We start from the raw sequence: 23,476 nt of genomic DNA on the forward strand, positions 1-23,476 counted from the left end.
TTCTTGATCATAACTGGACATTTCAATTTTAATAAGCGTGAAAAACTCTTTTACAAAAAAAAAACCCTAAAAATGTATTTCAAAAATTTATTCTAAATTTTTTTGAAACTATTATAATATTCGAGGCAGTAAGAGAACAAGTATTTATTATCAAATTCATTTTCAATGGGCGTCTAGGTTCTTTTATTTGCAGGACTTTTTTTTTTTATTNAGCTTGGTACACTCAAATTCTTCTATTTTCAACCAAAATTCAGGGCAACATTCAACATGACATTCAATCAAACAATAATAACAAAAACCAACTCGATTAAGGGCGAAAGAGGAACAATAACAACGTACCTCAAGCGGGGCGTTACATTGAAAGAAATGGTTCTTCATGTGGCTTAGAATAATGGTCAAGCATATCTTTCAGTACATATGTGATCGCTCCTGAAGACATCAAGTTAAGTGCTTCCCGTTCCTTTAAGGGATCTGTTAAAATTGTATCCAATTGAGAAATCACATATTTCTACTTCTTCTCAAACACATAATCCCTGACACCGAGAGTCGACAAAAGTATCACCAATTGGCGATTAAGATAACACAGCTGATACTCGCTCCATTCCAAAATATCAAGACTAACATTATCTTATTTGTATTTGGACATACTTGGTCTCATTGATAACTTTATTGATGAAGTTGGATCAACTGCTATGACACCTTTATGCCAGCCATATCAAATCTGAAAGACGAATGGAACAATTCTGAAGCCACACCTTCCAACCACCATATGAGCCAATGTAGCTAATATTTTCCTAATGCCATTAGAGAAAACATGTTTGACTCCCCTATCCCCCCCCCCCCCCCCCCCCCTCTTTTCAACTTCTATATCAAAAATTTCTTCAATTTAATTCTTATCAACATTCACAGCTTCCCTAGAGGAGCTGAATGATTAACCGAGGCTAGTAGAATATTTTGCCACATTTCTTATCGAGCTAAAATCACCCAACCTCTCTTTGATTTCACTTGCAGTTAGCCTTGGTCTAGATGCAAACATACACACAGAATTATCTTGTAGTTGACTATTAGAAAAGGCCATAAATTCAAATTTTTTATCTCCAATAACAATGCCAGTTCTCAAAGTTGACAATATCATTTGATAAACTCTAGTATGCCTTTCAATATTCTCCAAAGATGCTCAAGGAGATAAATCTGTTGGATGTATTTTTACAAGATCCTCATTAACAAAATAAACACAAATAAAGTTCTCACCATCATTAGAATATGCGCGTAACACATTACTGGATAGAACAATCTCTGGACCAAAGAAATATACTTTAGATGGGGTGACTAGAACCCTATGCATATATACCAATATGTGACTTAAACTGATGGCAGGCAACATAGGAGGTCTTGTAGCCATGTTATACTTTTGGTATTGTTCTCTGAGCCACTATCGAGGTTCAAAGCAACATCGTTTTGAATAAAATAGTGTCTCAAGAGCATGTTCTACAAATGCTACATTTCTTCTATGCGGTTCAACCATCCGAAAAAAATTTATCATCTACTGCTGGCCTAGGAATACAACCATGTTGAACCAAGGTATTAATCTTAAACAGGATACAAAATGGCAAGTTAAATCCTTCAGGTGGACTTACAATTGGGACATGATCAAAGTAGCAAGAGGAAGTTGAACCTCTCTCCACAACGAGTTTTCTTGCAGTTTCTTTATAGTAAGTGAAATCTTTCTGAAAATCTGAAACATAACAAGTGGTTGGGAGTCCCAAACATAAAGCAGTAGATTGCCCAATGCATGAGGATGGAGTAAAATCAACCTCATGAGCCCACTGAACATCAGTGTCATCTCTAAAAAAGGTTTGATCAGGCAAATCTTTGGAATATATCTGAGGGACACTGAAAAACTAACAATAGCAACACAAAAAGATGAAAAAGAAGAACATGTTAAGAATTGTCCTCAGTTGTCACATAGATTAAAATGTATTAGTGCTAGCAATTTTAAGAATGAGAACAAGTTTTAACTATAGCCTTAAGTACCAAATCATCCACTAGCGATCGAAATAAAATCTTAAATAATGCAAACTATGTGGCAGTGGGGTTCAATAAGAAGCAATTCTATATTGCATAAATAAATAAAAAATACAATACAAATTAGTTTAAACAACACACTTGAATGATGATAAACCTCTTGTCTTGTAGACGGCGCAACTCAACTAGCCTAGTGCTCTCGTACGGGAGCTGAAGCTTATATTCCACAGAATTATGAGAGAGAAAAAAGATAAATTTTCTTAGTTCTAATCCAAACTTGACGAAAACATTTTCCTAAGTCCATAGTGATGAAAACTTTCTGTCTGACAATTGAAAACCAAAGTGCAACTTTACATCCTTAATCCTATGCTGAAGGTGACTTGGTTTTGGTCCCTCGCCCATATTTTGAGCTTTCAAGTAAGAATTCCCATAACAAAGGCATTCGACTGCCAAGGACTTGATTGTATCTACAACTTCAATTGTTGTGAAATGTACACTTGCAAAGCCCTTTAAACCTTCCTATTGCTGAACTCCCACATCAGTGACAATCCCTTCACCCAAAATTTGCTCTAGAAATTATTTTATGGCTTCTGGTTGCTCAGCCGCAACAAATCCATACAATATGATTGACTTACCCATTCAGTCTAAACAATTTCAACTGTTGTTTCCTAATCAACACCAAATTAGTAACACTTAACAAAATCCCATTTGATGCATAAAAGTAAAGAAATTTGAAACACATCAAGGCTCAATTAATGAACTTGAACAAATATTTCTTAAATTATAAGCATCACATATTGAACAATCAGACCTCAAAAATGCCTACCCATTTAAGTTTTAATGGAAGTTGATTGATCCACAGACTCAATAATTTGAATGAATATATATAACAAACCATAGTACCATACGATACGTTGCTGAAAATAATCATTCTTCTCTTGATTATAAGAATATATAGAATCAAGGGGAAATAAGCTTGGCTGATAAAATCTCCAAATCTTATAAAAGAAATTTTTCATTAATTGCCCTAATATCACAAAAAATAGTCATAAATCTTCCCTAGGATACAAGCCAATTTGTCTAAAGCTCTGTAGAGATGGACAAAATTTTTGGCACTCAAAGAAATGATAAACAGTGTCAACACCTAGCTAGTCTAAACATGGAAAAATGATCGAAATTTAGAATATGTAAAGTTTAGTGTAACAAGAAAAAGTTTAGTGTAAGGAGAAAATCAAAATCAATGAGCAAACAAAAGAGGACACAGTTGAAAATCTTCCATAAAATTCAACTCTAAAATGCATGCAATCTTAAACAAGAGACTGCAACAAAGGAAATAAGTGAATGGTTGTAATTAAATAGCTAAATAAGAGAAAGAAACTCACAAAGTGTACAGAGTGATAATTGCAGAGATATGAATAAGCAGATGAAAGTACGTACATAAGAAGAAATAAGCAAAACGCAGAAGAAGAAATGAAGGATTTGATTATATTTATAGAGAAGAAGAAAAAGAAAGACTATTAGTAGTCAATTTCTATACTTCCAAACCTAGTCTTTTCATGGCGTCTACAAGTTCCATTCCAGGATTCTATACTTTCCATGCAAATAATTTCTCTACTATTGTACCTAGAATCTCAAGCATAAGCATTGCTTAATTATAGTACTACGTACTTATAATTCTGATAATTAACATCACATTTGCTGGTGTTAAGAGTATTTATAATTATAAAAAATTGACGTCATTTTTTCCTATATAAGTCTTAATATAAACTAAATCCAGACTCCATTTTTAACGACATTGTTGAGATTGTGGGGCCAAATTCAATCCAAATTAGAGTTGGATTAGGACATGGGTTTTCCTAATTTGTGTTTAAGTATAATTGGTTTTTTCTTTAAGAATACAATTGGAAACAGGATTATAATTGTATTAGGATTAAAAATATAATTCCTAATAATATATGGGATTTGAGTCCTATTAGGAATTGTGTCACATGTATTACCTATAAAAAGGGGTTAATTCCTAGAGTTAGACAACATAAATTGAATAGAAGGCAAAGCCACAATCAGAGTGAGAGCCACCAAATAGGGTTTAATGAGTGAGGCAATTTGTGACGCTTGAGAGATTCTTGTAATTTTTCTTCTTCTTCATAATGAAATTTGGCAGCGGCAAAGTGGACATAGCTCTCATACGGAGAATGAACCACTATAAATCTTGTATTTGTGTGTGTAGTTATTTTGTATCCTTTGTTCGCATTATTTTTCGCTTTTAGGGAGTTAGGATTTAGTAGTATCCAATTAAATCCCCCCAACAACTAGTATTAGAGCAAGGTTTGAGGAAGAAAGCAATGGTTGGAGAAGAAGGACGATCTGTACCTAGGATCAACAAGTTTGATGGAACAGATTACGCATTCTAGTAGATGCAAATTGAAGATCATCTATACAGCAGAAAATTACATCTCCCTCTCTTAGCAGAAAAACATGAAAAGATGTCAGATGAAGATTGGGCATTCCTTGACAGACAACTATTAGGAGTCATTTGATTGACATTGACCACGAACGTGGCAAGTAACGTGGCAAAGGAGATAACCACAACAGGGTTGATAAAGATCTTGTCCGATATGAATGAGAAGCCTTCTACAAATAACAAGGTACATCTTATGAAAAAATTATTTAATCTTAAGATGAGAGAAGGTGCTTCCATGACAAAGCATATGACTGATTTTAATACAATTATTAATCAACTGTCGTTTGTAAAAATTGATTTCGATGAAGAAGTCCAAGCCGTAATTCTTACGACTTCGCTACCAAATAGTTGTAAGAGCAACTTTTTTCTCGTCTGAAAATTGTAGCCCTCAGCTGAGTAAGATGGGGGTTGTCCTCGTGAGATTGAAAAATATTGCCTCTTTGACTTGTTTAGGATTGGCAAGAGGATGGCTGCCTTGGCCTCAAAGCTGTTTTGGGAGAAAATGTGCTCTTATCAATACAAGGCGCAAGAGGAATTCCTCAAAGGTAGTGCTAAAGGGATAGAGCATTACCGGTGTTAGCGACAAAAGGATTGTTTGCAAGAGAAGGTTGCACAGTAAAGATATGAACATCAGGCATGTCATGTCTAGTAGAAGAAAAGAAGGGACAAAGAAGAGGAAGAGGAGACCGAAGGATGAATGTTAACGAACTAAGATTTTTCAAAATATTGAAAATCGCATAGATAGATATTAATGGTTGTTTACCTAGTGTAGACAGTTTGTATTGGTTTGTTGGGGGAGGGTCCACCAAAACTGACTTAGAAAGAGTGATGTTCCCTTCCTTAAATAGTTTTTCCACCCAATCCTTGAAGATGAAGCAATCTTCTAGTCTAATTAATATTAAACTATGGCCATAGAAAGGAACTAAAGTGGATATCATGGACCCTATCTTCGGTTATCACTTGATCGATCTAATCTCTTCTGTCCTATCTTGTATAACCCGACAAGAACAACCTGACCCAGGGATTTCAGTACAAAAATTACCGGAGTCATATCTAGCTATCAAAGAAGAAGCTTACAGGCCTTATCCCAATAAAAGTTAGGGAGGGAAGTCAATCTTAGTCCTAAAAGAAGCCTTCTCCTCAACTTTTATACCTTTTCCTTCCTTATCCATTTTTACGAAGGGGCCTAATCTCGTATTTGATAGTCGGCGTGGCAATAGGCTTCGCTTCAATGACTGTTTCCCTAGCCGTTGAAAAATTTAGGGGCTACTTTGAGTTTCCAAAGAGACTTCAAAAATGAATCAGGGAGGAGTAAGAGTATTTTGTCTCCCTTTTTTGTGCTGTTCTGTATCCCATCGACACCGTGTTATTGCCCTGTAGTTGCCGCTGCTAGGTGAATATCCTTTGATAGGAGTGATCACTTGATAATCGTAAAAGAACACAACTCTCCTTCAGGTTTGCTCTCTAGCGATTGTGAATCCCGTTTCTGGTTCGAAAAGATAGTTCACTCCACTTTCGAGAACATGAAAAACGAGATTTGTTAGTTCAGCGCAGGAGTCAGTTAGGTAACTCTTCACAAGTCCTAAGATTCTTAGAGATGGGATAATCGTAAGGGCCTTGAGACAATTCGAAACTCTACTAAGGGTGGGCAAGATAGCATATCTAACTAAATGGCACTTTTAGATAAAAAAAAAAAAAAAAAAACAGAGGATAGCACCATGCCTTACATAGTAGGAATTCACTTGCGACATTACATGTTCACCAAGCCAAAGTGATACCATGAGACCCGCACCAAACTTTTTCTGCTCCGGTTTCATGGGAAAATCCTTACTCAAGCTAGCAATTGATACCATGGATATGCAAGTAGACATCTTGTTAAGAAAGGAACTCATCGACTTCTTTATTCCTTAGAGCGAGCTTATTTGCTCGTCACTCAGCTGGATGGTTATCATCCTGGTTGGTCCAATTGTTAGAGGGTCAAGATATGGAGTTTCTCATGTTACGAATACTCCTAACCATAGTCTTAAGGTCTACAGATTTCAAAAAGTTTCTCGCGATGAAATTTCTAGACTTGGTTCATTCGAAGTGAGTGAAGGAGGCGAACCAGGCAATCAAGGTTAATGAATTATTATCGATGTTTAACAACAACTCATTTCTTCACCAACTTAAAAAAGCAGAAAAAGATCAATGTCACAAAGTCCGAGTGGAATACTTGAAGCAAGGAAGCTCAGAAGAAAAATTGACAATAAGTAGGGGAAGGTAGCCTTTTCGAAGTACCAGTAGGGAAAGCGGAAGCTGGTCTAACTATGTCTCTAGGAAGTAAGCCTTCTGCGGTTTTCTGAGAAGGTAGCATAAGTCGTAAGGTAGCTGTAACACTATTCTCCATCCCACTATCATCAATAGCTTTAGTTATTCTACACCTTCTAACTCTGCTTTTAGTCTCGATGAGCTCATAAAGAAGGAAGTTAGCACAACACATTACTTACCTAAAGATCCGGGGGGAAGTGAGAATCATAAGCCAGTTCTTTTTCTTTAGGACACCACAACATCTTTACTTCTATGATCTTAGTCTTTTGCCCTTGCCTGATGTATGAGCTTATGAAAGTAGCAATTAATAATTCAACAAGTAGTGCGAAATTAAAACTCATTGATGTCAAGGATAAAATTCTTGTTGAGGAGGTTCGTAGAAAAGATTCGAGTTAGATAACATCGAACGCTTTGAATGTTAAAACAAGAGGCAAGGGCTATGATAGAAATACAAACCGAGGTAGAACAAGATCAAAATCAAGGGACAAAAGAAGCAAGTCTAGGTTTGGAAAAAAGTTGAGTGCTGGAATTGTGGCAACAAAGGCCACATACACAAGAATTGTAAAGCACAAAGAAATAGGGGAACAACAATAATGACACTGCCAATGCAATAACTGAGGAGGTACAAGATGTTTTACTTTTATTTGTTAATAGTTTTATCGGTTCTTGGGTTTTAGATTTAGGAGCTTCATTCCATAGCACTACACACCATGAAATTCTAGAAAATTATGTGGCTGAAATTCTAGAAAATTATGTGGCTGAAAATCATGGAAAGGTATAACAAACAGATAGAGAACCTTTGGATATTGTAGGTATAGGTGATGTTAGATTAAAGATGGCAAACAAATCTGTGTGGAAAATCCAGAAAGTAAGGTATGTTCCAAAATTATGTGCAACCTAATATCAGTTGGGCAACTTGACGATGAAGGGCATAGTGTGTCTTTTTTGGGTGGTACATGAAAAGTTACTAAAAGAGTCATGGTGGTTGCTCGTGGAAATAAAACTGGAACTCTTTACATGACTTCTAGTTGTAGAGATTCAGTTGCAGTCGCAGATGCTAATGTTATCTCGAGTTTGTGGCATTGTAGACTTAGGTATATGAGCGTGAAAGGAATGAAGGAGCTTCAATCAAAGGGAAAACTACCAGAGTTGAAGTTGATGATCATAGTTTGTGTGTGACGATTGCATCTTTCGCAAACAAAGAAGAGTAAGTTTTTCCAAAGTAGCAAGGGAACCAAAAGCAAAGAAGTTGGAGTTTGTTCATACAGACGTGTGGGGACCCGCTCCTATGTCATCCCTTGGAGGCTCAAAGTATTATATGACGTTCATTGATGATGTAAGCAAGTTTATTTTTTGAAAAATAAATCTGATGTTTTTGATACTTTTAAAAAGTGGAGAGTCATGGTTGAAAATGAGACAAACGTAAGGGTGAAGTGCTTGCGATCTGATAATGGGAGAGAGTACATTGATCAAGGGTCCAAAGAATATTGTGCCAATAATGGATTCAAGATGGAGAAGACCATTCCTGTAACTCCTCAACATAATGGTGTCACCAAAAGGATGAACATAACCCTGAATAAGCATGCAAGAAGCATGAGATTGCATGCTGGACTACCACAGACATTTTGGGCTAACGCAATTAATACTGCAGCCTACTTGCTCAACAAATGACTCTATGTCTCGCTAAATTGCAAGATCCCAGAATAAGTTTGGAGCGGCAAAGAGGTAAATTATTCTTTCTTAAGAGTGTTTGGTTGTTTAACATATGTTCACATTGACTCTACTCTTACAAGTAAGCTTGATGCAAAATCTAACAAATGCTTTTTCATTGGTTATAGTGACGCTGAGTTTGGTTATCGTTTCTAGGATGACCAAAACCACAAGATTATAAGGAGCAGAGACATCATATTCAATGAAGAAGTGATGTACAAGGATAGGCTCAACATGAAGTTAGAAAATCCAAGCACTGAAGTGAAGAAGCAAGAGATAGTTCCTTTGAAAGACTTCCCAATGAAAGGCATGCAAGACAATGACTAGGAATATCAAGATAATATAACTCAAGAAGTTGATCCACAAACACCCGTGTTCAAACCTAGAAGATCTTCTAGGACTATAAGACCACCATAGAGGTACTCTCATTCTTTGCACTATATTTTACTAATTGATGGTGGTGAACCAAAGTGTTACAAGGAAGCAATGCAAGTTGATGACTCAATCAAGTGGGAGCTAGCTATGAAGGATGAGATGGACTCATTATTAACAAATCAAACCTGTTAGTTGACAGAGCTACCACAAAGGAAGAAGGCATTGCAAAACAAGTGGGTTTATCAGGTGAAAGATGAACATGATAGCAGCAATTATAAACCAAGACTAGTCGTGAAAAGATTTCAGTAGAAAGAAGACATTAACTACACTGAAATTTTCTCTCCAGTTGTCAAGTTGACTACAATAAGAACAGTACTTGGGTTAGTGGCCAAAAAAGAATTTCATCTTGAGCAATTAGATGTAAAGATGGTGTTTCTTCATAGAGAATTGGATGAAGAAACTTATATGCAACAGCCACAGGGTTTTAAAGTAAAAAGAAATTAGAGATTGGTGTGCAAACTTCAAAAGAGCCTATATAGGCTAAAATATGCGCCTAGACAGTGGTACAAGAAGTTTGATGGCTTTATGCGTAGTAACGGTTTCCTCAGATGCCAAGCAAACCATTACTGTTATTTCAAGAAACTTGGTAATTCCTATATCATCATATTACTATATATAGATGACATGTTGATTGCAGGGGCTTGTAAACAGGAAATAGACAAACTAAAAAAGCAATTGTCAAAGGAGTTTGCTATAAAGGATTTGGGAGTTGCAAAACAAATCCTTGATATGAGGATTGCCAGAGATAGAGCCAAAGGTTTCTTAAAGCTGTCACAAGAAGAGTATGTGAAGAAAGTACTCAATAGGTTCAACATGGGTGGAGCAAAGCCAATAAGTGCCCCTTTGGCTAGTCATTTTAAACTATCCAAAGATTAGTCACCTACAATAGAACATGAGAGAGACCACATGGCTAAGGTACCCTATGCATTAGCGATTGGCAGTCTTATGTATGCCATGGTGTGTACAAGGCCAGACATAGCACATGTAGTGGGAGTTGTGAGTAGGTACATAAGCAATCCAAGAAAGCAACATTGGGAAGTAATGAAGTGGATTCTCAGATATTTAAAAGGTACTATAGATTCAGCATTATGCTTTAGGAAGTCAAACTTACAGCTACAAGGTTAGTTAGGAAACGATCTATTTACGTAGCGAAAAATAGAAAACTTTAAACAATACAGATCGTTCCATAGAACCAAGATGAGGGTACAATTTTACAGTTTATATCAAAATAAGAATCTGCAGAAAATTAATCTAGAGTTTAAGAAATCATACACACGTTTGGAGGCTCCTCCAACTTTGTCTATGAACGTTTTTGCTACCGACCCAAGTGTCGGATCGAACCGATGTAGTCCACACGAAGACAATCGCAAGGAATTAAAGAGAGATTTGCTAGATTCTCTTTAGCCTTAAGAAACAAGAAGAAATGAAGAGTATTTTGATTTTCAATCAAAACTAAAACTGGCGTGGGAGAGAGTTTTTGGGGCTGTGTGTTTTTCTCTCTTAATGAAAAGTAATGAATGAATAAAATCACACCCTTTTTTCAATTAACCTTTTTCTTTCATAGTAAAGTTTAATTGCCCTATTCCCATATGGAATAGGTTTGGGCTCCAACCCAAATACCCCATGTTTCCAAACACTCCCAATTAGATATTTATTTTAATTCATCATTATCTCAATTAAAATCAATTAATATATATTTAATATATATATTAATATTTAACAATAATGATAATTTATTTAAATATATGCTAACACATATTTTAACGTAATTTCACTTATTTAATTTTTCTAACAAATTAAATAAAGGCTACAACCTCAGCAAATTTAATTGCACTGTGAAATTACCAAAATACCATTTTGCCTAAAAAGACGAAAACGCCCTTCTCACTTCATGAGTCTTAAATTATCTTCTATGTGTGTGACCTATGGGATCCTCATCATACCGGCAGTGTGTAGTATCGCGATTAACGCCAATTAATCATCTCACTAAACACATACCAAGATTGGCCCCTAGTCATGGCCACCCAATAGATTCGGATTCAGCAAAGTAGCTACCTGTCAACGATATGGTTACTGTACAATTTGATCCTTTCATCATACGTTATCTCAACGAGATGAAGGCATAGAAATAGTGTCAACCTTCGGTTAATCTCGATATTATGTATTCAGTTTCTGGACCAATGGCCTATATTATAAACTGGATAGAGCAACAACTCAATCCCATTGTGCCCACAGTTTTAGTGTCATTGCCATGTATTGAATTGCGTCGTGAGATAACTTCTCCCATACCCAGGAGTGATGAATCCTCTATCTATCCACCATAGTCTTGATACACTTCTTGATGCAGCCAATCACCACCGTATTGACAGCTCTGAAAAGAACTGCGTTTGGTTAGTGTCAAACTGCACCAATCGATGCACAAGGTGCTCCGGTGATCTCAAGTCTAAGGATCACATGCACCACCATTCGTTAGAGGATTTGTTCCATAGACACTAGGGTTACCATTCATATGGAATCCTCTGGTGGGTCAGTCTAGTGAACTTGCTGCGGTGTATTCGCCAACAGCAAGCACCCATGTGTTACACCCGGTTGTCACCAAACAACCTTGACAAGTGAGATCAGTCACTGCCTTTCGACAAGGTCGTTCAACACTATGATAGCCTTACCGTATTATATGTGCCCTTACTTCAGAATAATACTGGGCTACGGACGTTTCTAGAATGGCCACCATATGTGGTCATAGGGTTCTCACTATTAAGATTTGAAACACTTGATGCCCTTGTCACGGTTCTACTATTCTAAGGACATATATCAATGCATTTTGCAATAATAATGATTTATGCAATATATAATAAAATGTCTTTTATTATTGATTAATGAACATTATTACAAAGAGTCAATTCTACAATAATTGATTGGCTCTAGGGTATCTACTCTAACAATGTGGATGTTGATATGGCTAATGACATTGATAACTGCAAGAGTACCACAGGTTTTGTCTTTACATTAGGTGGTACAGTGGTCAGTTGGGTTTCAAAGTTACAGAAGATTGTTACTCTTTCTACTACAAAGGCAAAGTATGTTGCTATGACAAAAGCTAGTAAGGAGCTAAACGGTTACAACGATTCCTAGAAGAATTGGGTCAGAATTATGAGAAGAGCGCTTTGTATTATGATAGTCAAAGTGCAATTCACCTGGCAAAGAACCCAATCTACCATGCTAGGAAAAAACACATAGAAGTTCGTTACTATTTCATACACTCAGTTTTGGAAGAATGAGTTATAGCTCTCGAGAAGATTCAAGGGAGTAAAAATCCAGTTGATATGTTTACGAAGGTGGTTACACTTGAGAAACTCAAGGTATGTATAACTTCAGTTGTACTTCTCGCTTGAAGAAAGAGAAGTTGATGCCGCTGCTGATGGAAGTGAAGAATTGAAGACATGTTGAATTAGTCTCCAAGTGGGAGATTGTTGAGATTGTGGAGCCAAATTCAACCCAAATTAGAGTTGGATTAGGACATGGGTTTTCCTAATTTGTGTTTAAGTATAATTGTTCTTTTTAAAAAAAAAAAAAAAAAGAATACAATTAGAAATAAGATTATAATTGTATTAGGAATTAAAATATAATTCTTATTAGGATATGGGATTTGAGTTCTATTAGGAATTGTGTCCCATATATTACCTATAAAAAAGGGTTAAGTCCTAAAGTTAGACAACACAAATTAAATAGAAGACAAAGCCACAATCAGAGTGAGAGCCACTAGATAGGGTTTAGTGAGTCAACCAATTTGTGAGACTTGAGAGATTCTTGTGATTTTTATTATTCCTCATAGTAAAATTCCACAACGGCAAAGTGGACATAACTCTCATACGAAGAGTGAACAATAATAAATCTTGTGTTTGTATGTGTGGTTATTTTGTGTCCTTTGTTCGCATTATATTTTGCTTTCAGAGATTTAGGATTTACTAGTATTAAATAAAATCCCCCCAATAGACATGGTATCAAGGGCAGAGCTAGGGATGCCTCCCTCGGGCTCCAGTCTTATAAAAGAAAATTTAAGTTTTTAAAATTATGTTCATATAATTTGTTGAATATTGTTATTTTAATTGCATATAAAAAAAAAAAATTACTCATAATAAATAACTATTATTCTTTAATTCTCCCAATCTATTTTTATAAAATTCATCATATAACGCCATTTTGTGTTATTTCTAGATCACTCTTCCTCTATATTTCAATATATTTTATTTATTTTCTTTACTTATTAATGCTATCTCATATTAACATTATTCAGACATATGTTTTAGTTATTAATTAGTTGATATTATTAGACAGTTTTATTAAAAGTTTCAAAATCTTATAAACTCAAAGATTTCATTAATTACATACTACATAGTCTCTTTATTAAAATATATAAATAAATCTCTTGTGTGAAATCTAAAATGATAGTTTCTCAAAAATTAAGATATTTATTAAAAGTAGTGACATTTTTAATAAAAACTTATAGTAATATATCACTTTTTATTATAAAAGACAATGAGATGACACTTAACTGTTTAAAACAGTTAATTTCAATAGAAATTTTTTGAATGACTAAAATATCCATGTGTAAGTGATTTTATTGTTTTAAAAAAATAGAAATAAAACAATATACAAGTCACTAAAATATTTGATATCCATGCATATATTGTTTTATTTCTATTATTCTTCCCAAACAACAAAATCATTAACACATATATATTTTAGTCATTTAAGTCATTTCAGTTAAAGTTAACATCTTTAAACGGTTAAGTATCTGTTCATAACTGTCCATAATTGTAAGTTTTCATAATAGCTCCAAACTAGAAATTGGTACTTGTATTAGGATGTTTAATTAGCTCCCCTTCAGCAATTAAGTTAATTAAAATCATCACTAATTCATTATATTTTTAATTGTGGATTAAACTAACTTTTCATAAATAATATTTCATAAAATATAGGTCTTTCAAAAATTTATAATTAATATTTTATTTTTTTTATTTTTAAAGTTTTTTTACTGAAATAATAAAGTTAATATAATTTTGTAATAATAATAGCACGAGACTTGAAGCAAAAAATTGATGGGGAATTATAAGATGCTTTAATTTCTCTCTTTTGCTAAGCAATGAATATATAACCTATATTACTTTTATTTTGGAAAATTGAAATTCTCTACTTGCTTTTTAAGGACAGATTGAATCTAATTCGTAGATGATTCTTTTACCCCATTTTATCCATCATTTTTATTTATTTTCTAATTATTTTAACCTATACCTTTAAGGCATGAGACAATATATAACCTATACTACTTTTATTTTGTTTTAATTACATCATGTTTGTTCAAAAAGATTTTTTCTTAATGATTTTAACATGTAATATATTTTTTTTTAATTTTTAATGATTTTAACGTGTACCTCTTGTAAGAACAACTCAATGTTTATTTTTAAAGCTTAATTGGTTAAACTAACTTTAGTTAAATTCGTCATTTAAGGATATAAGTGTAATATTTAAAGATGTGAAAAGCTTATTTTATTAACATGTCGTATACAAATATCAAACATTATTTAATTATGAATATTCATTAAAAAAACTAAATAAGTAGAAGTAGGGAAAAGAATGTTTGCTTTATAGGCATAATATATTCTCCTTATGAAAAGGGGAAGGAATTCTTTATAAAGAAAAATTGTAAAGCCTTCCTTCCTTGGAATGCAACTTTATAAAAGAATCTACAGCTTCGTTGGTTCACTTTTTTTAATAGGATTTGTAAAATCTTATTCTAAAATATTTTAGGATAGGATTCTGAGAATGTACTTGGTATATTATTAGAAAACATATTCCAAAAATATTTAGATTACTTTTTAACCTCCCTACATTTGTTAATTTAGCTAAACACCCCCTACAATAAAAGTTTATAAATTAACAAAAACACCCTCACTCACCCAGTCGACTTCCGAAAGTCAGCCATCATCTTCAGACAGTGGCCGTCAATCACCGAAATGATGCACGACCAGTTGCATCTGACCGGTCGTGCACCAATCTTGCTTTTTTCGGCCAGATCCACCGTGAATCTGGCCAGAAAAGACCAAATCTACAATCGGATTTCTGGCCATCGTCAATGTCCAGATAGATTTGGCCATAGATCTGGCTAGAAAATGCAAGATTAATGCACGACCGACCAAATCCAACTAGTTGTGTGTTATTCCAATGCCAGCGACCAATAATGGCGGCAGCGGTGGCTGCTGGCAGATGATAGTGGGTTGGGTGGGTGGGGGTGTCTTTGTTAATTTATAAACTTTTATTGTGAAAGGTAATTGTTAAATAGTTTGAGTTGAATAAAATATGATTGGATTTTGAATTGAATTATCAATACTAAAACAAACATGTTTTTCACTGGATTGGATGAGATACTAGAATAGAATAGAGTATGAGAAGTGTACCAAACACAACCGTACTCTTTTTCTTCCAATTAAAATTTAAAACATTATAAAATCAATTATTTTAACATTTGCCCCAATAGTTAAGTTTTTAGAATAGTCTTTTGGAAAAAGTTGAGTTGAATAGTATTCTGAAACGTTTTTTGTACATTTTTTAATAGCATTTTCTAAAAATATTTAGAGGTCCATTTTTTTTATTATTTTAGATAAGATTTTGAGAATAATATTGGGTAGTTGAATAGGGGAATATTATGAGGTAAAATTTAAAAATTTATAAAAAAACCCCCTAGGTTTTCTAATTTAACTAAACACCCTAATATATAAAATTCCAAATGACAAAAAAAAACCCCACCACCTGCAGTGCCAGATTTCGGCCACCACCGCCGGAATCTAGCCGAAAAATTGCGTTACAACACAGATCGGTCTGATATGGCGGGTAGGGCGTCGATATAGCATTTTCCAGCCAGATCCACCACGGATCTAGCTAGAAAATGCCAAATCTAGCCGTCGACGACCGCAAAAGTCCATCTTTGGCCATCAGCGACAACCAAAGATATAACCATCGTTGACCGTCAATGACGACCATTTCTTTGACCGTCAATGACGGCCATTTCTTTGGTTGTCGCTGATGGCCAGATCGGTGAATTACCGACCATTTTCGATGGTGGTGTAGGTCATTGTGACAGATTTCGACTACCACCAACTGTGGTTACCGAAATCAGGCAAATATGGCTGGATGAGGGTGTTTTTGTTAATTGTTAAACTTTTTTCTGGGGGTATTTAATGAAATTAATAAACTTGAGGGGTCTAAAAGTAATTAAAAAATAGACTAATATTTCTCAAATAATCTGCCAAACAATATTTTGGGAATAGGATTGGGAATATGGGTAGAAATAATGTGCCAAACGCACCCCAGATTATTTTTAACCCCCTCGGTTTGTTAATTTAACTAAACACCCCCAATACTAAAAGTTTATAAATTGACAAAAACACCCTCCCCCAATTTGCCAGATTTCGACCACCACCGCCAAAAGGTGGCCGAAATCTGCCGTAATGGCTCACTATCGACTGGATTTGGGCGGTAGTGTGTCGATTTGGCCAAAAAAGGCCAGATCTACGACCACAGATCTGGCTGTCGTTGATAACCAAATAATAGCTAAGATATGGACGTCGTCAATAGCCAGATGTGGCCAAATCTTTGGTCATAGATTTGACATTTTCCAAAGCCAGAAAAGGTCAAATCGACGCACTTTCGACCAGATCCAGCTTGTAGTAAGCCATTACGACAGATTCCAGCCACTTTCCGACAATGGTGATCGAAATCTGGCAAATCTCGGTAGGTACGGGTGTTTTTGTTAATTTATAAACTTTTATTGTTGAAGGTATTTGGTTAAATTAACAAACCTAGAGGGTTAAAAATTATCTAAATATTTTGAGTTGAATAGAATAAGATTGGATTTTGAGAATACTAAAACAACTGCATTTTTTGGTTTTTAGGATAAAATAATGGAATAAGATAGTGGGAAAATAGTGAAAAAAAGGGAGCTTAAAACTTTATCCATGCTGAGGTTTTAATCAACTATGTGTCTATGTCTAAATCAAGTTTTCAAACACTTAATTTACCCCACATGACTTTGACAAACTAGCAATGTAATCGAGCTAAGCCGAGCCGAGTATCTACCTAATCGAGCTCGGCTCGACTGAGCTTGAGATTTTCTGTGTACTCATACCTACCTGGCTCGCCCGTTTTGCCAAGTCGAGTAAAGATAAACATTTTCTCCACCTAAGGTTTTAATAAAATGTCTAGAAAGTGTTTTAAAATACTTAATTTACCCCACATGACTTTGACAAACTAGCAATGTAATCGAGCTAAGCCGAGCCGAGTATCTACCTAATCGAGCTCGGCTCGACTGAGCTTGAGATTTTCTGTGTACTCATACCTACCTGGCTCGCCCGTTTTGCCAAGTCGAGTAAAGATAAACATTTTCTCCACCTAAGGTTTTAATAAAATGTCTAGAAAGTGTTTTAAAATACTTAATTTACCCCCACATGAATTTGACAAACGTTTACATAATCAGTTACAGAGATTTTTCTATTTTAGAACCAAAACTCCCCTCATTTTGATATTGCCCAGTTTTAAAAGCCTAGATTCTGCCCCTATAATGTACATTTATCTAGAGTTGGCATTTGGGACTGGGTCCAAAAACCCAACCCAAAAACCCGGTTCTAGGAGGCCTAGTCCCAAAACGGGACCAGGCCTAAGGAGGAGGGTTCGGTCCCTCCATTGGGCCCTCCTCCAAGTCCCGAGCCTAGGCCCAAATTTTTTTTACATAGTTTCGTTTTAGTACCTTGTACAATTACTAAAACCCCCTATAAATTTTGAACTAAACATAAATTATATGAGTTAAAAGGAAATTTACAAAATTTATTAAAAAAATAAGTTTTCAAGGCCCTAAAAAATTTATAAATTTTACTCTTACAAAATACTAAAAACCCCCTACAAAATTTCGTTTCACCCCTAAAATATATATACACCCCCTACAAAATTTCGTTTCACCCCTAAAATATATATATATATATATATATATATAGATATATATATATATAATAGGATGGGAAAAAGAATTTTCCAAGCCCATAGGACCAGTCTTAGGGACCAGTTCGGGTCCTAGGTACTGGTCTGGGTCCTAGGCCCATGGCGATTAGTCCCAGTTGGGACCAGTCCCAAACGGGCCTAGTGTCACGGGCTGGGAGTTTACACCCAAAAGGCTAACCTATTAGGTGGAGGGACTCCCCCATTTATAAGCCCAAGACCTCCCCAATACGCTTTCAATGTGGGATTTGTACATTCTCCCCCACCCAATCCTGTGACGCCCTTGTCACAGGTGGGGCCCCCTGCCTACCCATCCACCTCACTCTCGTGTGGACCCATAATCACACGTGGACGCTCCTGCGTGGGCGCTTGACGGGACATCGAAAGACGGATTGGGTCTGCTCTGATACCACTTGTCACGGGCTGGGAGTTTCACACCCAAAAGGCTAACCTATTAGGTGGAGGGACTCCCCCCATTTATAAGGCCAAGACCTCCCCAATACGCTTTCAATGTGGGATTTGTTACACTAGGCCTAGGCTTGCTTGGGACTGGTCTTTGACCAACTCTACATTTATCCTTATCAGCTGTTAAAATTACGGGAGTATATCCCAATACTGCACAACTTGCACTAGTGGACCTAAACCCCAGAGGGGGTAAATGCAATTAATTCCTAATAAGCAAGATGATGTCAGTTCTTGCATAACTGCTCATAGTCTTAACAGGAAGCCGTTGACACAAGCAATAATCATCACTTCGCCTCCAACTAGCTAGAGCTCTCGCAAGTTAACAAGATTATTTTAACAATGTTTCCACCAAATGGAAGCATTTAATACAGATAATAAGCACAATATTACGCAAAAAAATCGCGCGGCTTGCTAAGGCTTGTATGTTTATACTGCAAAACTGGTAAATTTTCTTACAATTTCACTGCATCAAAAACATCCGCATCTATCGACTAGATATAATAAATAGCTCATAATGATTTCATCTCACCATTCGAAGCAATCTACTAGATGAAACTTCAGAACTAGAAGGTTGACTATAGTAACAACTCGGCAATCTGAACAGCATTAAGTGCAGCTCCTTTGCGAATTTGATCACCGCAGACAAAGATATCCAACCTGTTTCAAATTTCTCCATCAGTATGATGGTTTGCTACTAAAAGTTGAATGTAACTTCGATAAAGAAAGCTATGGCCCTAGACTATTACCCGAGATTGACACGACACGACCCGTCCCGAATTCCCTTGTCCTGTAGGATCCGGACGCTCCCACAATACTCGGATACCCGAGACGTGCCATGTAGAAAAACTGTAAAACCTGTTAAATGACCAACTTTTCCTAAATAACATCATAGTATTTCCATTTCCAAAACTCAAAAAAAAAAAAAAAAAAAAAAAAAAAAAAAAAAAAAAAAACATGAATCATCTTTCGTTTTACAAAAGAAAAGAGTTAGGGAAACTTGAGGTATCAGGTTTTCCACTTATACTACACATTCCAAAATATTAAACAAAAGGAAATACATGATGGAAAACATAAATTCTTGAAACGAAAGTCCAAATTTACAATGCGACATAAATATAAAACCCACACAAAAGATGTCAACGTGTGGCACAACCCTGAGCGGAGGCTCACTGCTCGGCATGATCTCCGAAAGGTCCTGGTGTGGGGAAAAACATTTAAAAAAAAAGGGCTGAGCTGAAATACTCAGTGAGTGGGAAAAGGGGGAGGTTTATAAAAGTTCTTTAAAAAAAAAAAATAATGCTAACATACAACAATTTTCAAGTAAATTATGGCAACAATATAATTTTATGAATATGCAATAGAACAACCACCCCATTCTCGCATACAATATATAATTTATTTCTAATCATCCTACACTCAGTAAACTGTACTCTGACTTACTTCCTTTAACTGTATCAGATTCTGTATAAAACCTCAACATTTAGTATTAAAAACTCTCACCACAACTAGTACCCTGGGGAAAATCTGTCATACCTGGAGGGCGTCCCAAACGCAGGCAGAGCAAGTGACGTACCTGTCATACCCGACAAGGTCTATCATCACGTGGGCAGAGCCTAAAAAACTGTCATACCTGGCGAACCACTCAACGCCTAGGCAGAGCCAATAAAATCTGTCATACGCATGCGCAGAGCCAAAATCTGAAACTGTCATACCCGACGGAATCTTGCATCGCTCGGGTAGAGCCAAAAATCTGTATCTCTGGGGGATGGGTACTTCGTAGGGTGGTTGTAGCACCACAACTATCTCATTTTTCTATCACAAACCATCATTTTCCATAAATTATATGCCACATTTCATATAAGGATAAATCATGCCAACATATGAGATTTCATGGAAAATAGGGGTAAAATGCAAGTTTTTAAAGCATGCCTTCAAAACTGACGAAAAGCACCCCATTTGCCCTTTTTACCGAGAAGATTATTTACCACATCACACGTCTCAACCCATATACAATTCAACCAATTCTCAACTCCCAACAGTAGCATTTTATTCATATAGCATGAATATATACATACATACCAATAAACAAAAAGGTTAAAAAAATTATAGTAATATCTCATCTTAATATACATATAACCATTTAACATTTTAACAGCCAAATTACTTTAATTTCCAGCATATTAAAGACACCATTCAATCAATTATCTCAAAGGCATTCCAGCCGAGAGCATGCAAGTGGATTTACCTAGCCAACTTTTTTTAAAACAAAGTACAATCCAAGCACCTCTTAAAATATTGCCCAGCCGAATTACATGCAGTTGAAGTACCCAACCAACATCACATTTTAGTCAATCAACCGAATGCAAATAGGTGCAGCTAGCAAGCAAAATACACTCCATTTTAAACCTCAAATTAAACAACCAAACATTCATCCAAAAGCATGGAGAGGAAAGCAAGTTCAGCAAGCTTCAAACTTAGCTCAACACTCATCAAAAAGCAAAAATGGCCAACTATATTTAACAAGCAAACATAAATCTGAATTTTTAAGGAAAACTTTCATTTGATCCACTCACAATTCTAGCTCAGCCGCAACTCAAATGGACTGTCAAACACTCTTCTCTTTCGTACCCTTCTAATCTTATAGTTGGCTGCCCATTACAGTGATTTGATTACGATCGCCACCGTTCAGAATGTAGAGTTGTGTTTCATGAACAACATATCCAAAAATCAGAACGATCGGACGGCAAACGAGCTCCAGATCATGATTTGATGATGCACTGTTCACAGACCCAAAATCTCTTCCTCTCCCACTCTATTTCTCCTTTTCTTCTTCTTCCTTTGGGCGAACTGCCCGGTTTTCTTCTCTTTTAAACAAAACATTTTTCTGAAATTATTTCTGCCCCCAAATATTCCCTAAATTTCAATCTAACCGTGCCACCTAAGCTTTCCCTAGCAAAAATGTCCAAATTTTTCCCATCTGTCTCCAAAGCCATCAGGATTTATTTCTTCGCTTTTACCCCTTAACGCAACTTTAAAAACTGACAGAGATACTCCTATCTTACCACAATACCAAAAACTCAAATAAATTAAAAAAAAAATATTAATTAACTAAATACAATTCATGATCTAACTAAAATCAAGAATGGGGTTTTACAGAGACTCCCATCTTGAGAAACATCACGACGAATCCTGCCAGCTGCGACATCATCTTTGTTTGATACCTCCAATGGCGTAGGAAAGTGATTGGATGCCCGTTCATCAATAACAACTACTCCTGGTGCATTCTTTAGAATTTCCTTAGCCGTGTCCTGGAAATACAACTTAAATAAGTCAAGAATGTTTACTGGTTAAAATAGAAGATTAAGAATTTTATCTTTAATTTAAAAAGATTATCTATTTTTAATTGAGACACACATAATGAACCTAGTAAGGAACTGCTTGCAAATCATAATAGCCTGTTTTAGAGGGTTAATCTGGGATGATAAACAAAATTTATCACCCCAGAATCATGAGGTTCAGGTCACGTTTAATTGGGACTAACTTTGGGCATAAGTGGAGAAATAAAGACTTCTTTGCATGCAACAAATTGTTAATGTTTAGGTTTTACAAAAGGACAGAAGTTCATAATTTTATGCCATCAGAATATTTAGCAAAAGAAAACCAATAAGAGAAAAAATGAGCCATTACTTAAAAATCAAATATTGAATTCATGTTCTTCTCAAAAGGAAAACCAAATTGATGCTGATGTGTCTGCATTTCTCATCAGTAGTGATTTCGAAAAGATAAGCTTGCAATTAAATCAAAACAAGAAATTTACCATAAAAGTGGGCACAGATAAAATTATATACCATGAAATTAAAAATCTACATTCCTCACTAATCCAAGCAAAAATGTTACATCCATCGTGGGTTCAGTAAATTTGGTTATCTTATGTAACAAAACAAACACTCCTGAAACAAATAAAAGAAAAGAAAAGAACAGAAACTAGAAAAAAAATAAAATAGTAACATTGAACATCAAATTAACACCAAAATATTAATTCTAAAATATGGCATTCTATTAATATACAATACATAACTTGTAATTATTATCATTTTTCTTTTATAGATAGTCGAGTAACATCATTGAGCCAGTCCATAATAAAACTCCCTATCATTCATGAATCATGCAGATAGCAAAAGAATTTTTCTGTGTTACCATCCCAGTAACATTATCGAGGCTTGTACCATTAAACCAAGATGCTAATATAATACCAGAGGTTACGTTATCCAGTAACATAACAAAAACATCACTAAACCTTTATTACATAAGCCTATTTTTTCAAGTTGTTATTGTTGGTTTTTTTTTTTTTGGTGGATAATCCGACAATCCCTCTACATGAGACCTGTAATGCTAAAAGGAATGATCATATAACTTTCATGCTACAAGTTTGCCACAAAATTTCGTTCCTTTTATTTATTTATTTTTTTCCTTTTCAGATTTGCATGGGTCGGGTTTCTAATCACTGACTGTAAGTATGGTGTTCATGCCATAAATTGCAAGTAAACAAAGCTAACTTGTTTCTCTAAGTAACAAAAAGAAATGACTTTGAGTGAAAACAAAAACAAGAAAAGAAGAGTCACCAGAGAATAAACCCAGAAGCCAAGAAGACTTAGAGTGCTGCAAGTAAAGAGTGAAGAGTAAGCTGATCGTCTTCGTCTCAGCCAACTTGTTTCTTTAAATAACAAAAAGAAATGAACTTTGAGTGAAAACAAAAACAAGAAGAAGAAGAAGAACACTCACCAGAGAAAAAACCCACAAGCCGAGAAAGCTGAAGAGTGCTGTAAGTAAAGAGTGAAGAGAGTTGATCGTCTTCGACTCTTCGTCAATGGCAGGTCAATGTTCTTTTATGTGAATTTTTGCCGCTACTGTGCAGCACTGCATGTCTCTCTCTTTAATTCCACAAAGATTCTCTGCGTCGCGGGGTCATCCATTATCAACAAAGCTCCTGACACCAACATTTTTGCACCGAAAATGTGTATCGACCTA

The 23,476-nt window shown here is 35.4% G+C and overlaps 1 pseudogene; it reads right to left on the reverse strand.

Annotated features, from left to right (window-relative positions):
- Nucleotides 1-352: 352 nt before the first annotated feature.
- On the reverse strand, nucleotides 353-6,965 carry LOC116133512 (annotated as a pseudogene).
- Between the last annotated feature and the right edge of the window lie 16,511 nt (nucleotides 6,966-23,476).

Source organism: Pistacia vera, unplaced genomic scaffold, assembly GCF_008641045.1.
Source record: "Pistacia vera cultivar Batoury unplaced genomic scaffold, PisVer_v2 Contig270, whole genome shotgun sequence".
NCBI lineage: Eukaryota > Viridiplantae > Streptophyta > Magnoliopsida > Sapindales > Anacardiaceae > Pistacia > Pistacia vera.